Source organism: Gossypium hirsutum, chromosome A01 (genome assembly GCF_007990345.1).
Source record: "Gossypium hirsutum isolate 1008001.06 chromosome A01, Gossypium_hirsutum_v2.1, whole genome shotgun sequence".
NCBI classification, from domain to species: domain Eukaryota; kingdom Viridiplantae; phylum Streptophyta; class Magnoliopsida; order Malvales; family Malvaceae; genus Gossypium; species Gossypium hirsutum.
This window is the reverse complement of record NC_053424.1, coordinates 113517600-113534990: the sequence shown is the minus strand read 5'-3', so window position 1 is coordinate 113534990 and position 17391 is coordinate 113517600. Positions and strand designations below refer to the sequence as shown.

Sequence of the window (17391 nt, the reverse complement as noted above, 5' to 3'; positions counted from 1 at the left end):
GGAGTCATCCGCTTCAATACCCAAGGCAAAGCATTTCCCCAATTGTACTTGATAGACGACATATTAGTCTTTCAATCGGTTTGTTCATTTTCGATTAAACTAAGGACATGTTTAGGTTTGTCTACTAATACAACTAATACGAGCTGTATTTTCATATTATGATCCAACCACATAATACCGTAGTATTAATTAAATATCAGATAACTAATGAGAAAAAATTGCTTCCCTTTTATTTTGTGTGCAAAAACCATATGAAGACAATATACAAAGTATTAATGAAATTCATGAATAATTTTGTTAACCAATATGTTCGAAAAATTACAAATGCACTTAGAAGAAAATACTACACTTAGTGCACTAGATCCAATAGGATGTTGATTGCCCTCTTTAGGAAGTTTTAATTTTTATCTCGTGTTTTGTTCTTTGAGTTAAATCCTCTTTAAGCATTTGAGAGTTTGAGAATAATAGAGAAGATTATTTGATTGAAAACTTGAAGGACTTGAAGGATTTGGACTTCATATTGGATTGTTTGACAAATCCGAACACCTTCCTAAAGCTTACCTTGCAATTTGCCCGAAACACAATTACTCTTAACAAAAAAATATACCATTTATAGGTGGTGTGTTAATTTACATTGAACACTTGATGGATTAATCTATATAAGTGTGAAGTGGAACTGTTTCTATGAGGCTTCTGGTAAAATCTCTAAAGCACTCATAAAAATCTAGTCATGCTTATAGTCTATTAGCGCACAACTATGTTGGAAAGCAAAATTATAAGTATAATATGATTAATGGGAATTTTAATTCACATGACAATTCTTATTTCATGAAAACTTAAAGTTTTACTAATTATTAAGTATATTTTTCTAGTTTTAGTTTACAATCTAAAAAAAATAGAAGCTTCTCTCCAAACTTTAAATAAGAGAATAATATACTTCAGCGCACTCAAATCCCCATCCTCATATACTGGCAACAATGTTAATATATTGACAACAATGTTAATGCTAATCGAGATAATATCCAATTGACAACTAAAGACTTTTCTAAATATATTTATATATAATATTTATAAATATAAAAAATTGTTAAGCAATAGTTTGTCAAAATCATTAATCCTCGAGGGAAAATTATGGGAAATAACGACTAATGTTGTAGAGAAAAAAAGAATGAGCTTTTCAAGTTAAGTCTTTTGGTCTATAAAAACTTAATTTACTGTAAGAAATAAAAGAAAAAAATCCATCAATTTACACTACACCGACCTTTTCGGCTCAATTTCATGCTGGAGCCATTCTTTTACCCCTGTTCTTATAAACCTAATAAACCATTATGGCTTATAAATAGACAGGAAAAGGTCTATATAAGTAATGTGAATAAATTATTTGGCATGCTTTTAATTTCTATATTTCAAAAGGACAATATAGATAAATTTTAGCCAAGTATTTTTTTCTTTAATATAATGCCTAGTTAATCAATTGATTATTTATATAAATTTTTTTGGATCGATTTTTCTATTTGATGGAATGTAAAGTTTCTAATCATGTGCGTATTGAATTATTAAAATGGTCAACTTGCAATCGAAGTTGCTATATACAGTAAACACTATTGAAATCTTATTATCTTAGACTTTCATCTTTAACACTTCTAACACAATATTTACTACATGATTGGACATCTAATTGAAAAAAAAATAGTATTCATTAACATAATTACAGTATGTTCAAGCTCAAAAGAACCAGCTTGCGGTTGACTTATGACCTTACCTGCCCGCGAGGTCCGTAAATGGATTGAGTTGGCTGCCTTTAAGAGAGTACTCCATTTGAGTGAAAGATGGGGGCATAGCTGGCCAAACAAATGAAGGCCTCTCTTGAGGCACCTCTGGTGGATCAATTTCCCCCAAAAGAACCTGTGAAACAGTTCTCATACAAGGCCTGTAATGTGGGTTCAGATGGCAACATGCCAATCCTAGAATCAGCACACGCTCGGCTTCATTCTCGACGAAGTTCCCATCCATCCTGGAATCCACAGCGGCAGTGATCTTCCCATTCTTATAGTGTTCCCATACCCAATTGACGATGCTATTATTGTAATTCTTTTGCTCGCTTTTGTTACCAGGTTTCCTCCTGCAAACAACTTCCAAGATGAGAACGCCGAAGGAATAGACATCGGTTTCCACCGTTGCTCGGCTGGTAAGAAAGGTTTCCGGAGCCATATAACTAGGTGTACCAGCAATCTCTATGGTGGAATGATAAGCCTTCTCTTTTTCATGAATGGTTCGAGCCAACCCGAAATCCCCTAGCTTAGCGATGAACTCTGAGTCCAACATTATGTTGCTGGCTTTTATGTCACAGTGAAGTACTCGGTTTTGACAACCATTGTGAAGATACTCGAGTGCTTGAGCTGCCCCTTGTATTATATTTTGCCTTTGCTCCCAATTCAATCTCGATTCCACAATGCCTGCTTTTTTATCACAAAATATGTACTTATCAAGGCTTCCATTTGGCATGTATTCGTATACAAGAAGGAGCTCACGCCTTTCATAGCACCACCCGATTAACTTCACGAGATTTTTGTGGTTGAGGTTGCCAATTGTTGTTACTTCCGCTATGAATTCTTGCTTGCCTTGATTTGATTTCTTCGACACTCTTTTCACAGCTACGTCCTTGTTTCCCCATGGCCCTTTGTACACAGTTCCGAATCCACCTTTCCCAAGCTTGTTATTGGGGCTGAAGTTGCCAGTTGCTTGTTTCAATTCACTGAATCGAAACTTCTTTGGAGCAAAATCCGAACGTCTAATCTCATCTTCTATATTTTTTTGCGCACCTTCAAGATCCTCCTCAATGGGGCCTGTTCTCCAATACAAGTAAAAAAGAACCCCAATAAACAACACCAGAATCACTACTGCAATCATTATCCAAGCTACCCACAACAAGTTCCCCTCTCCTCCGATATCGGTTCTGAAAAACTCCCAGGATTTGACACAGTTCAGCTGAGTCTCATTGCTTGTTGAAGCAGAGAATCCAACAAACACCTCCTTTGGAAGATACCTAGAAAGATCAAGACGCTGAGAAAGCACAAGAGTCTCGTTTACCCTCACAGTCAAGTTTTGACCATCATATTGAAGAAGAACCCATAAATCACGACCTCCTGAAATATTAAAACCAAAGCGAGTTAAAGAAACAGATAATTATGGAAATTAATACGAGCAAGATGATTATGTTGAATGGCACAAATTATCAACTTTGGCGGAATAAAATGAAGGACTTGTTGTTTGTGAAAGCTTTGCATCTTCCGGTCTTTACTACTCAAAAACCCGATTCGAAAAGTGATGAAGAATGGGAATTTGAGCATCAACAAGTGTGTGGCTTTATTCGGCAATTTGTTGAAGAAAATGTTTACAACCACATTGATCAGGAGACACATACTCGAACATTGTGGGAGAAGCTTGAAAGCTTGTATGCTTCGAGGTCGGGCAATAACAAGTTGTTTTTGCTGAAGAAAATGATGGCGCTGAAATATAAAGAAGGAATGTCTATAGCTGACCATGTTAGTGAATTTCAGAGTGTGATGAATCAGTTGCATGGTATGGGTGTCAAATTTGATGACGAGATTTTAGGACTTTGGTTGCTTGCTACTCTACCAGACTCTTGGGAGACCTTTCGAGTCTCACTCATTAATTCTGCCCCACAGGGTATTATTACTTTGGATTTGGCTAAGAGTGGTGTGTTGAATGAAGAGGTTAGAAGAAGATCTCAGGGTTCTACATCACAGTCCGAGGTGTTGGTTATCGAGAACAGGGGGAGAAACAGAGACAAAGATGGAAAGGGTAGAGATAAAAACCGAAGCAAGTCAAGATCGAGATACAAGAATCTTGAGTGTCATCATTGTGGTAAGAAAGGTCATATTAAGAAATATTGTTTCAAGTGGAAGAAAGAGAACAAAGGTGGTGGTGATAAACACGATCGGAATGACGATGAAAAATCCGAGCGTGTTGCTATTGTTACTCGTGAAGATCTGTTAGTTATTTGTGATGAGAATTTGGTCAACCTAGCATGCGACGAGACTAGTTGGGTGATTGATACTGGTGCATCACTTCATGTCACGTCGAGGAAGGAATTCTTCACATCTTATACTCCTGGTGATTTTGGGGTATTGAATATGGGTAATGATGGTTTGGTTTCGGTTATTGGTATGGGAGATGTTAGCTTGGTGAGTAACAATGGAACAAAGTTAACTCTCAAGGATGTCAGACATGCACCGGATGTCCGTTTGAATTTGATTTCTGCAGGAAAGCTTGATGATGAGGGATTCTGTAACACCTTCAGTAAAGGGCAGTGGAAGCTGACTAAACGCTCCTTGGTTGTGGCTCAAGGAAAGAAGAGCTCAAATTTGTACTTGATGCAAGCTTTGACTTCTCGAGAGACGGTGAATGTGACACTGAATGACAACTCAACTGAGTTGTGGCATAAACGACTCAGTCACATGAGTGAGAAGGGGCTTAGCTGTTTAGCGAAGAAGAATCAACTTTCGGGTTTAAAGAATGCTACACTGAAGAATTATGCTCATTGTCTAGCAGGAAAGCAGAGAAGAGTTTCATTTAGAAGCCATCCTCCTCATAGGAAATCAGAGTTGCTAGAGTTGGTCCATTCAGATGTTTGTGGTCCGATAAAAGTAAGATCACATGGTGGTGCACTTTACTTTGTGACTTTCATTGATGATTGTTCAAGAAAGCTATGGGTTTACACTTTGAAGTCTAAAAATCAAGTCTTTGAGGTGGTTAAACAGTTTCAAGCATCAGTTGAAAGGGAAACTGGGAAGAAGTTCAAGTGCATTCGTACTGATAATGGTGGCGAGTACACAGGGTCGTTTCGTGAGTATTGTCTGCGACAGGGAATCAGACATCAGAGAACACCACCAAAGACTCCACAGTTAAATGGGTTAACTGAAAGAATGAACCGAACATTGATTGAGAGAGTCAGATGTTTGTTGTCAGATGCAAAGTTACCAAGATCGTTTTGGGCTGAAGCTTTAAATACAGTGACACATGTGATAAATCTGTCTCCTAGTGTTCCTTTGAAAGGTGATGTGCCAGATAGAGTTTGGTTTGGTAAAGACGTGTCATATGATCACCTACGTGTGTTCGGTTGTAAAACATTTGTTCATGTTCCAAAGGATGAAAGATCCAAGTTGAATGCCAAGGCTCGACAATGCATTTTTATTGGTTATGGTCTAGATGGTGAGTTTGGTTATAGACTCTATGATCCAGTTCAAAAGAAACTCGTGAGAAGCAGAGATGTTGCCTTCATTGAGGATCAGACCATTGATGACATTGATAAGACGGAGAAAGTGGATTCACAAGGTAGTGGTGACTTGATCGATGTGAATCCGGTTCCCCTAGACTCATCACCAGATCCTATCCAGGATGATGTGCATGGTGATGTTAGTGGTGACCATCAGACTATAGGTGACTTTGTACTCCCATGGATGATGTTGTGAATGATCAACAACAAGCACCTATAGCTCCACCAGCAGTTCCACTTCGAAGGTCTTCCAGAGATCGACGATCTTCTGTCAGGTATTCTCCTGATGAAAATGTTCTTTTGACTGACGGGGGAGAACCTGAATGTTATAAAGAGGCTATGGAGAGTGAATGCAAAGATCAGTGGGTTGAAGCGATGAAAGACGAACTTCAATCCTTGCATGAGAACCATACTTTTGAATTGGTGAAACTGCCTAAGGGCAAAAGAGCTTTGAAGAATCGGTGGGTTTACAGGTTGAAGCAAGAAGAGAAGTCTTCATCTCCACGATACAAAGCTAGATTGGTCGTCAAGGGTTATACTCAGAAAAAGGGGGTTGATTTTGAAGAAATATTTTCTCCGGTTGTGAAGATGTCCTCTATCAGAACTATACTGAGTTTGGCAGCTTGTTATGACCTAGAGGTTGAACAAATGGATGTGAAAACTGCTTTTCTTCATGGTGACTTGGAAGAAGAGCTTTACATGGAGCAGCCAGAGGGTTTTGTTGCACAAGGGAAATAGGACTATGTGTGCAGATTGAAGAAGAGCTTGTATGGTTTGAAGCTAGCTCCAAGGCAATGGTACAAGAAGTTTGAGTCTGTTATGGGGGAGCAAGGCTACAAGAAGACTACTTCTGATCATTGTGTGTTTGTTAAGAGATTCTCTGGTGATGATTTTATTATTCTTTTGCTCTATGTTGATGATATGCTTATTGTTGGTCAGAATGCTTCTAGAATTGAGAAGTTGAAACAAGAGTTGAGTAAATCCTTTGCAATGAAGGATTTGGGGCCAGCAAAGCAAATTCTTGGCATAAGACTGACACGTGATAGAAATGCCAAGAAATTATGGTTATCACAAGAGAGGTACATTGAGAAAGTACTTCAAAGGTTTAGTATGGACAAAGCTAAAGCGGTGAATACTCCCTTTGCTATGCACTTTAGATTGAGTGTTAAGCATAGTCCTTCCACAGAAAAGGAGAAGGAAGAGATGCAGAAAAATTCCTTACTCTTCAGCCGTGGGTAGTTTGATGTACGCAATGGTTTGCACGAGACCAAACTTGGCTTATGCCGTTGGTACAGTTAGTCGGTTTCTTTCTAATCCAGGCAGAGAGCATTGGAATGCAGGGAAGTGGATTATGAGATATCTTCGTGGCACTTCCAACATGAAACTTTGTTTCGGCAATGAGAAACCTGTTCTTGTTGGGTTTACAGATTTAGACATGGCCGGAGACATTGACTCGAGGAGATCTACTTCAGGTTACTTAATTACTTATGCAGGGGGAGCTGTGGCATGGCAATCGAGACTGCAAAAGTGTGTTGCATTGTCCACCACCGAATCAGAGTTCATTGCAGCAACCGAAGCGTGTAAGGAGATGCTTTGGATGAAGAAGTTTGTGCATGAGCTTGGTTTTACTCAGGAGAAGTATGTCCTGTACTGTGATAGCCAGAGTGCTATTCATCTTGGTAAGAACTCAACTTTTCATGCTAGATCTAAGCATATTGATGTGAGGTACCATTGGATACGAGATGTTCTTGAAGTTAAGCTGTTAGAGCTTGAGAAGATACACACTAATGATAATGGTGCTGATATGTTGACGAAGGCCTTACCAAGAGGAAAGTTTGAAGCATGTTGTTTGACCTCCGGCATGGAGGCATTCCCCACATAGTTGGAGGGGGAGATTTGTTGGGTATGGGTCCCACTATGTGGGAAACCCATATTTTCTGCCATAATGTTTTGTCTTTCTTTGATTTTGTCAAAAACCAATTTTTTTATGTGTTGGATGTGGGCAGCCTTTCTATTATTATTGAGTGTCAAATTCTCAATTTAAAAGAAGAGAAAAACAGAGAGTGAGATTGAAGCTCGTTGGAGAAAAAGAGAATAAAAAAATCAGTTTTTCAAGCTTGGTGCAGCAGTGATCAACTCCTCGATCGAAGGTCCATCCGTGGTTCGATTGAGCTGATTTTTGGACAGCAGCTAGGTGATAAGGTGTTCTTGACTTTGTACGGTCGGATTTTTCATCCGAGACTTGTAGCGTCGGAAATACCCATTTTTCAGCAGCTATGTTTTTGGTGATGTTCTCTCATTTTTCTCTCTTTTGCTAAAGATTACATATTGTTAGCCTTGTCGGAGTTGAATGCTTGTTGTAGGCTTGATATTGTGATTTTGTAGTCGAACATTTGATGATAGTAGAGCTCTTTATCGGACTCTAAAGTCCCGTGGTTTTTACCCTTGATTTAGAGGGGTTTTCCACGTAAAAATATCGGTGTCTCTATTTATTTTTGTTGTGGTTGCATTAGTTGATTTGTGGTTGATTAAGGTTGCTAGAGAACATATCTTGTGCTATTGTGCTTGCCATAATTTTTGACAGGAGTTATAAGGAGAGAAAGAACACCGGTTGTGCTTTCGCTTTGTTTCGGTTGTTCGGTTTCTTCCCAACATGGAGTTTATGCTATTTATGTCCAAGCCAATATGGTTATCATCCAAGTCCTGATCATCGCTCTTCCTTGTGTCGAACTCCATCGCCACCACCTGGGAACCATTCGGATTCGAGTTCACAATGCCAAGCCATCTCCCTTCGCTGTTGGGTGGAAGAGTAGAATTCCCAGCTATTATAAACGCTAGGCCTTCACCCCCAGGAGATGTTTTTTTTTTCGATATTGAGGACAAAGGTTGTATTGAAAGAAGCAATGGTGTGACTGTCTCTCCACAATCTAAAAGGTTTCTTATACACGGCTCGACCCGATTTATTTTCAATGTATATTCCATTAGAAAAGTCGGGGGTAACTTGGATGGCATTCTGTTCTATGTCAGTAGTGTCCTCGCTCAAGATAAGCTGCTTTTCATCATCTTTCTCGAAGGTTGGAAAATTAAACCTAAAGCAGCTTACTTGAATGGAACAATGAATGAGGAACACAAGTAGGATTAAAAAGTAGGGGGGTAGTGGTGAAGAACGCATGTTGGTAGCAAAACAACGGAATAATGGATTCAGCTTTTCATAAAATGTTTTATGATGAACGACAATATGTAAATCGAGGGGAATTTCTGTTTTTTTATAAGTAAAATGAAATTAAATGATGTTCGGTCAATCATCCAATTTCCTTGTATTTTCTCTTTTTCTCCCCCTCATTCTACACTTAATTTTGATTAACATTTTTCAACTCTTTGAAATAGTTGGAGTACCAACTTTCCCCAAAATTTCCTTCTTAAGATTTTTCAAAATTGCACTTGCTCTTTACAAATAATTGATTTTAGGTAAGATTTAATTTCAAATATCTTTTAAGTTGGGTTGAATATTTTTTTTAAAATAATTATTTTAAAAAAAAACTTCATTAATCTGTATCAAATAATAAACCTATTACATGTTGTTATAATATTCCTTAATTCGAAGAAATAAATCCAAGTATGTTTATCTTTGCAATGCTACTTTTGTTATCATTGATGATTATTCACTAACAATCAAACACATATCATTGTACAATTAAACATTATTTTATTTTAAAAATATTTTTTTATATTATGTTTTCTTTTTCTTTTTCAATTATCATCTCCCTCAAATTAACCCTATCTCTCTTTACATCTGAAAATTTCTAATTAAGTTTGCTTAAGTCTCACTTTTTTTTTCTTCTTTTGTAAATTGTAATAAGAATTTCCTTGTTAAGTGTATTTAAAAAAAATTCGCCAAGGAAATATTTTCCATTGACCATTTAAATTAAACAATAAATACCGTCCTTTAATTTTCTTGATAAATCTCATTTTGAACTTAAATTACACCTACGATAATGAACGCCTTAACCACTATACTAATAAATTTAAGTCAAAATTTAATTTTAATTTTTAAGATAAAAAAGTTATATATAAATATTGAAAGAAAAAAATGGAAAAAAATAAATGGAGGTTTATATATAAATTTTAGAATGATGCTAAACTTATCCTTCAAAAAATAAAAAATTAACTCAATATAAAAAAATGATTTAATAAAAATGAATTCATATTTAAATTAATTAATTAAATTAAAATATAATTCATATTTTAATTGTAATTTTTCATAAAATAATATAATTCTTGTAGACTTAAAATTCCAATAATAATCAAATTTCATAGCTCTCTAAAATTTAGGAGAAAAATATAAATGAATAATTGTAATATTTGAATGAAAAGTTTAATTTACTGCTATAAAGACAAATTTGATGTCACATCTAAAAAATTAGGTTAGTAGAATTGGATTAATGAATTGAATACCAAAAATTAGGTTCGTAGTAATAATTAGGTAAAAATATTAAAATAATAATAGAGACTAAAAATTTAAGTATGAAAATTAAGATTAAGTGTTTGATTATTAGTTAATTCAAAACGGATTTTAATATGAAGCTGGATTTGAAAATAATTGAAGAAATGAATTTTAATTAAATTAGGTCTGATTTAAAAGGCAAATGGTTCAATTTTTAAAAATTGGTTGTCTATTTAAGCAACAATCCGTCACTTCCCTCCATCTTTTCCATTTGAAAAATTTCCTAAATTTTCGATCTAAGTTTTTCTCTCAAATTAGCCCAATAAAGATTTTTTAACCTCCTGAACACCAAATCAACTCCCAATTTCAAAGAAAATCTATGTTTCCTTCACCCATTTCTTCAAATCTCTTCTCACGTTCATCATCGGATCTACAGTTTGTAGATTTTCAAAATCGAGGTAATATTCTTATTTCTATTATTAAAATTAAGCATCTTGTTATTTCAAATTGAGTTTTAATTGATTATAACGAGATTTTAATAAATCTAATGCTTTCTAATCGAAACATGATTTACAAATGATGAAATCTTAAATATAGTATACCTATTGTTTTAGATTGATTTTAGACTTATTTTGAACTAATTAGAAGGTTTATAAACTCAATTTTATAGATCGTCAAAGAAATTTTATGAATCAAACATTTTCCCTCTTTTAAATGATCTTGAAAGCTAAGTTTTTCGAAAAAGTTAAATCCGATAAATTAGATGAAATTGATGGCTTAGATATGTAATTACATGACATTTAGGATGTTTAAAATCAAATTCGAGGATTAAAAACAAAAATTAAGTGTTACAACCTCTTATTTCGATAAAATGAGTTAGATTTTGGTATTGAGAAATGAGACTATAGATCTGCGATTTTGCTATGGTTTGAATGCAATTAAGGCTGTAAATAATGAGTGTGTTATGTGTTTATTATGTATGAAAAGTGTCTGATCAATCGGGAGCTTCTACAAGCAAGGAAAAGGGCAAAGAAAAACTTACCTAGCCTTTGACGTTTAGGCGAAAGCAATTCGGTGAGTGATTAGAATTGCTACTTCTAGGCGCAATTCATTGAGTTATTAGGGAGCTTAGGTTAGCCTAAACACCTATCCTAAATTCCGAGTGTAAGCATCCTTATTTGATCTATTATCGTTATGCAAATCATGTTTAGAGATGTGATATGTTATGCGAGTTATCATGAAATGTTAATGAAAATGTTAAGTGTTTATGATTGAATATGATATGAGTCTTGTTGATTTTATGAACACTATATGATATGGATTTTTTAGCATTTTGTGAGTACTTGAAAGTGCATTATATGAGATTTGATTATGTGATATGAACATGAGTTATATGATATGTGAAAGTGTGCATAAAATAGTAAGTATATGTGCTTAAAATGGATATATTGGCATTGCGATCTCTTAGAACCATTGGATATAGTTGGCATACCATAGTATTGTGAGTACTCACCATTTTATGTTTATGTTTGGGCGTTGAGGCCCAAGATATGTTGGAAGGATAAAGGAATGTTGAGCCTAGCTCCATTCATCGGGATATGCTGATTATGTTTGGAGAGTATTAGCAACATGCTACATTTCACGGGATATGTTAGACTCTTTAAGTCCTTGGTTGTGTTTGGAGATCAATGTATCCTATACTTTATATTTTATACATGTTTCATGGACACTAAATGCCAATATATAAATAAGAAATGCCAAGGATGTTGCTTTGTGCTATGCCATGTAATAATGTTATAGTATGCTCACCATTCAGCTTGATATTGTGGCTTGTTTGTGGCATTCATGTGGACTCACCGAGCTTAATTAAGCTCACACTCTTTAACAAATATGTTGCAAAAAAATAGTTGAATCAAGAGGAGAAGTAAGCCTTCCAAGTGATCCAAAGCAAGACAATATAAATTTGATCAGTGATATGTTTTCAACTTCAATAGGGAAGGCAATGTGGGACCTTACAATATAACTGTGACATTCATGTAAATGGACTTTTTGTGGACTGTTTAAGGACTTCTATAATTGGTTTTTGATCATGTGAATGCTTGAGAATTTTGATTGTGATGATGCAAGTTATGTTGGTTTGAGTTGCATGTTAAATTTGTACCACCCCTAACCCACATCCGTTGCTAGAACAGGGTTACAGAATGTTATTGGAATTTACAAAATAATTACACATAATTCCACTATTTATTTATGTTCATATCAAAGCTGTCCACTCGAGTCATAGTCACTAAATTATTTATATATTGAGCTACGAAACTCCAAATTAAGATCCTCTAATTTTCCCTGAAACAAGATTCATATATCTTCTTACCATAAAATTTTCAAAATTTTTGGTCAAGCCAATAAGTACAGTTTATTATTTAAGTCTCCCCTGCTTTGTTGTCCAACAGTTTCGACCCCTCTTCACTAAAAATTAATTATCTCCTCATACAGCATTTGGATGATGTTCCTGTTTATTTCTTTTGAAAATAGACTCATTAAGGATTTTAAACATATAAATTATATCTCATAATTATTTTTTTAAAATTTTTAATGATTTTTCCAAATCAGAACAAAGGAACCCGAAATCATTCTGATCTTGTCTCACAAAAATTAAAATATCTCATAATATGAAATTATTTTTCTTACACCATTTTTCTATGTAAAACTAGACTCATTAGGATTTAATTTCATATTTTATTCAATTATAATTCGATTTCCATAATTTTTGGTGAATTTTCAAATTTGGATTACTACTACTGTCCAAAACTGTTTTAGTGAAAAATGTTGATAACTAAGTTTATAACACCTTCACTTCCTTTCAATTAAACCCTATACATGCCATATAAAACTTAAGATGCACAATAAAATTTACCAAAGTAATCTGGATAGTATATGCCTTGATGTGTTGATCCGATCCACCGATATCACGTAAATCTACAGAAACCATTATTAACACACAAAGTAACCATTGGAAGCTTAGTAAGTTCATTGGCCCAAAACATAAATCTTCCCAAAATACCATAACAATTCAATAAACAAGTATTATACACATATCTCTTGTCATCCACAATTTCACATGATGGATTCATTTAGTTGAGCTCAATACCCAAATATCAATTCATAATTCAACACTTAGCCTCATCTATCACTTACCCACACATGTCAAATTAATGGACGACTTACGGATTTGAGTACGTCGTTTGCTCAGTGCGACGATTCACAACTCAGTATGGTTAATACTGTAATGCCCCCTTACCCGAGACCGTCGCCGGAGTCGAGCACGAGGCATTACTAAACTTATTTGAGCACTTAAACAAATTCGAACAAGCTGTCCAATTGCGTCACAGTTGCTTAAAAATTCATATCTCGAGTTTTAAAACTCGAAATCCAATTCCGTAAATTTTTCCTTAAACTAGACTCATATACCTATTTACTAATTTTTTTCTAGAATTTTTGGTCAGGCCAATTAGTACAGTTTATTAGTTAAAGTATCCCCTGTTTCAAGGTTTGACTGCTCTGACCTCTGTGTATTATGAATCAGATATCTCCCTGTACAGAGTTTCAATGACTATGCCGTTTGTTTCTAATAAAACTAGACTCAATAAGGAACCTGTACATATAAATCATGACTTCTAATTATCTTTGTACAATTTATGGTGTTCAAATTTCAAAATTTCACTTTTACCCCAAAATTTACAATTTTTACAATTTAGTCCCTGCTCATTTCACCCATCAATTGAACTAATTTTTTTTTCTCAACTAACATTTTATTTTATCATTATAAATTATTTCACAACCTTTGATATTCTGAATTTCAACACTAACATCTAATTCACAACTTTTTCACAATTAGGTCCTAAATACCATTTTCTATCAAAATGACCTAATAAAACAACCTTAATATGAAATTAGAACTTCAATTTCATAATAATTCATCATATACTGCCCTTAGTTAGCCAGGGTAACTTCCAATTTCACCCACCAAATCAAAAACTAATGAATTAGATGATTGGACCTAATTGCAAAAGTCTTAAAAATACAAAAAATATAAGAAAAGGGCAAGAAATAAACTCACATGCAGTGAAATTGTGCAAAACCAGCTTAAAAGCTCTCTCCCATGGCCGTCTGGCCGAAATTATGAGAAGAATGGCCTAGAAATATCTTTCAATTTCAATTTATTTGTTTAATTTTGTAAAATTTACCATTTTACCCTTAGTTCACCTGATTCCAGATTTTTTTCTTGCTTATGTCGTCTCATCCATTCCCTTTAGGCTAATTTGCCTTTTAAGTCCTCCCTCATTTAACACTTGAGCCATTTAATCATTTTATCAAGTTTTGTACCTTTTTCAATTTAGTCATTTTTAATTAATTGACTATCCAAACGTTAAAATTTTCTAACGAAAACTTAATACTAACTTATATACACTCCATAAATATTTTTAAAAATATTTATGGCTCGATTTATGAATTCGAGGTCTCGATACCTCGTTTTTATTCTGTTTTATCTACAACTTCCTATACTACATAATTTCATTTAATTCAAAATTATTTCTAAAACCACACTTAACATTTACTTACTAATATCTAAACTCACATGTCAGATTTAGTGATTTTAAATCACTGTTCCGATATCACTGAAATTTGGGCCGTTACAACTCTCCCCCCTTTAAGGATTTTCGTCCCCGAAAATCTTACCGGAAAAGTGGTCTTCACTTAGATTCCTCAATTTCATATTCGGTGCTGAAGAACTTTCACTCAGGCAGTGCCTCCAATATATCTCTTTAATTTCTCATATATTCTGAAAGCTTACGGACTCATCTCTTAATTGTTCTTAAATTTTCAACCCTTCTCAGTTTCCCATGATATCATGACATAAAACCCGTATCTCAACTTGATTTAATGGAGACCGGAATTCCAAGAAATCCAACAATCAAAGAGATCTGAAATTCCATGAATCTGATGAGTAGGAATTCATTCAATACCGATGTGATTTATAGATCTCGCCAAACCTTTAAGAATAGGATACATCACATTTTCCTCTTTCCGCCATAGAAATAATTCTGATATGTTCTCAAGAATAATCCTTCTCATTTACATCCCAATATCAACATTGGCAAGGATAATTTTGATAGATCCCAATGCTCGGCTTTAACCCCTTTAACAACTCAGATTTTATGTAACATCGAATGCTCTAAACTATCACATTACCTTACTGTCTTGAAACACATCACAATTCATACAACAGTACATTACTGAAAGTCAGGAAGTCTTTGCTCAATGTAGACTAGTTTAGTTCAGACGCTTCGGTTACCAATATTCTCATCTATCCGAACTCTGTCAACATGTAATAAACTTTTCAGCTTTCACAAGATGAAAACCTTCTCATTCGTAGTGACTTTAACTAATATCCAACTCTTTCTAATAAATATACACTTCTCGTTCAGACTATTTACTCTTTTATCAGTACAAAAATGAAATTCTATTATCAAACTCGAGAAAAATAATCCTGACATAATTGTCACATGAAATCTTTCAAATAAATAATTCACCATACCGACTGAAACTCGCGCTTTTATCACCTATGCCTTTACTGATGTCAAATCCTTACACAGAAATTAGAAAAAATCCCAATACTAAAATCATCACATTACCAAGACCAAATTAGAAGTATAGTCATATTTGACATTATTATCACGAGCTGAAGAACGTACTTTGAACATGAGTCATAATTAACAAATTATGGAACAAAGATAACAAGAAAATCGAATAAAGAAATCCAAGATAGAGAAACCCAGAAGAAAGAGATCTAGGATAAAGAAACCCAAGATACGATACTATGCTGGAGAATCTAAAACCAAACTCATAGAGAAAATACAGAATACCTCGATAATTCTTCAAAGAAAGAAAGTCCAAAAGAAAACATCATTTAATCCCACTAGAATCAAGTATAACAAGAACAATATATCTTCCCATACATATATATCACATGAAGCATCAAGTAGAAGAAACAGAAACATAATATCATACGTATTCTCTCATCAATTCTTATCAGTCGAAATGAAATAGAATACCCGATGAAATAGAGCAATATAAATTATAACCCAGTCAGACTACCAATGCTTTCATCCAACACCAGGATTAAAAGACATTCCCATATAACAAGAATTTCTTCAGAAGATCAATAGCCATAGAAATATTTTTGAGAACAGGTAAACACATAGAACATCTCAAAAGAGACTGCTAAATCTGTCCAGTCATAACTATCACACTCAGATAGTTGACATTTCAAATATCATTTCCCTAACTAGTTCTGCCGTCACAAATTTCATATTAAACCATTCACTAAAGAAGGCCAGTTATGAATAAATTTCAATTTACACTTTTCTCGACCTCGGACCTGAGTAATTCGATTTACCAAAGAGAATTCCTTCTCTAACTGGGACAGTGCATAATTCCAATAATCTTTATATCAATCCGATACTTTACTGGCTCTGACTTTACTTATCAGCTCATTTTCAATCTCTGATCATACTTATAATTATTCTATCACTAAACTCTTTGGGTTTTCAACCAGAAACTTATTCAATACAAATCTCATGAAATTCCATTATAAGTACCACTTCGGTAAGGGGGAGGGGTTGTAGGACCTCTGACTCGACTTTCTTATACATACACATATGACACAACTTCCATCATCATAGCAACATCATCAAAATCATGTCATTCATTCAGGCAATGCAACATTCATGTTGGCTTACACAAATTTTCCTATTGTCCCATTTAGACAATATACTTATGCATACATTCTATGTTTTCTAGATAGCTTTACTTATCCATTTATTTAATTAAATTAATTCATGCTCATGACATCATATAAGGCCAAACAAACATAGATATTTGTATCACAATCACAACTTTCATTTCGTACATCATCATGTACATATCATTACAATCATATAATTTAGTCCAACAATTTAACATAGATAAGTTCATTTCATTATAATCCTTTATCTCATAAAAATTATATATCATTAACATTCAATGTCTAATCGAGACAATGACATTTTCATTCGTATCATGATATTATGAACTTTATTCATACCTCTATTACTGTCTATTTCTTCTGTTCATCTTATCAAGTAAGCCACATACACTACATCATATGAGCATTAAGCAAATATGGATATTTATCACAATATGAACTTTCATCTCACATATTATCACATATGTATCATAAATTTTTATTCATACTTTTCTGAACCGAGACTTATCATAATCATAACTTTACTCAAATACCTTCACATAACATTGAACATGGTCAGCGCAGCTCGGTTGGAGAGTACAAAGTACCCTATCTAAATAAGACGGTACTTATACGCGTCGGAAGACATCACACTATCACAGATCAGTGGCATGTATAGCTAAACTTTTACACATGCTAAGTTAGTCCGAGAACCGACTAAACCTGCTCTGATACCACTAAATGTAACTTCTCCTTACCCGAGACCGTCGCAGGAGTCGAGCACGAGGCATTACTAAACTTATTTGAGCACTTAAACAAATTCGGACAAGCTGTCCAACTGCGTCACAGTTGCTTAAAAATTCA

At 34.4% G+C, this 17391-nt stretch overlaps 1 pseudogene; it reads right to left on the bottom strand.

Annotated features, from left to right (window-relative positions):
- Window positions 1-1758: 1758 nt before the first annotated feature.
- Window positions 1759-8471, bottom strand: LOC107949261 (probable L-type lectin-domain containing receptor kinase S.5; annotated as a pseudogene).
- Between the last annotated feature and the right edge of the window lie 8920 nt (window positions 8472-17391).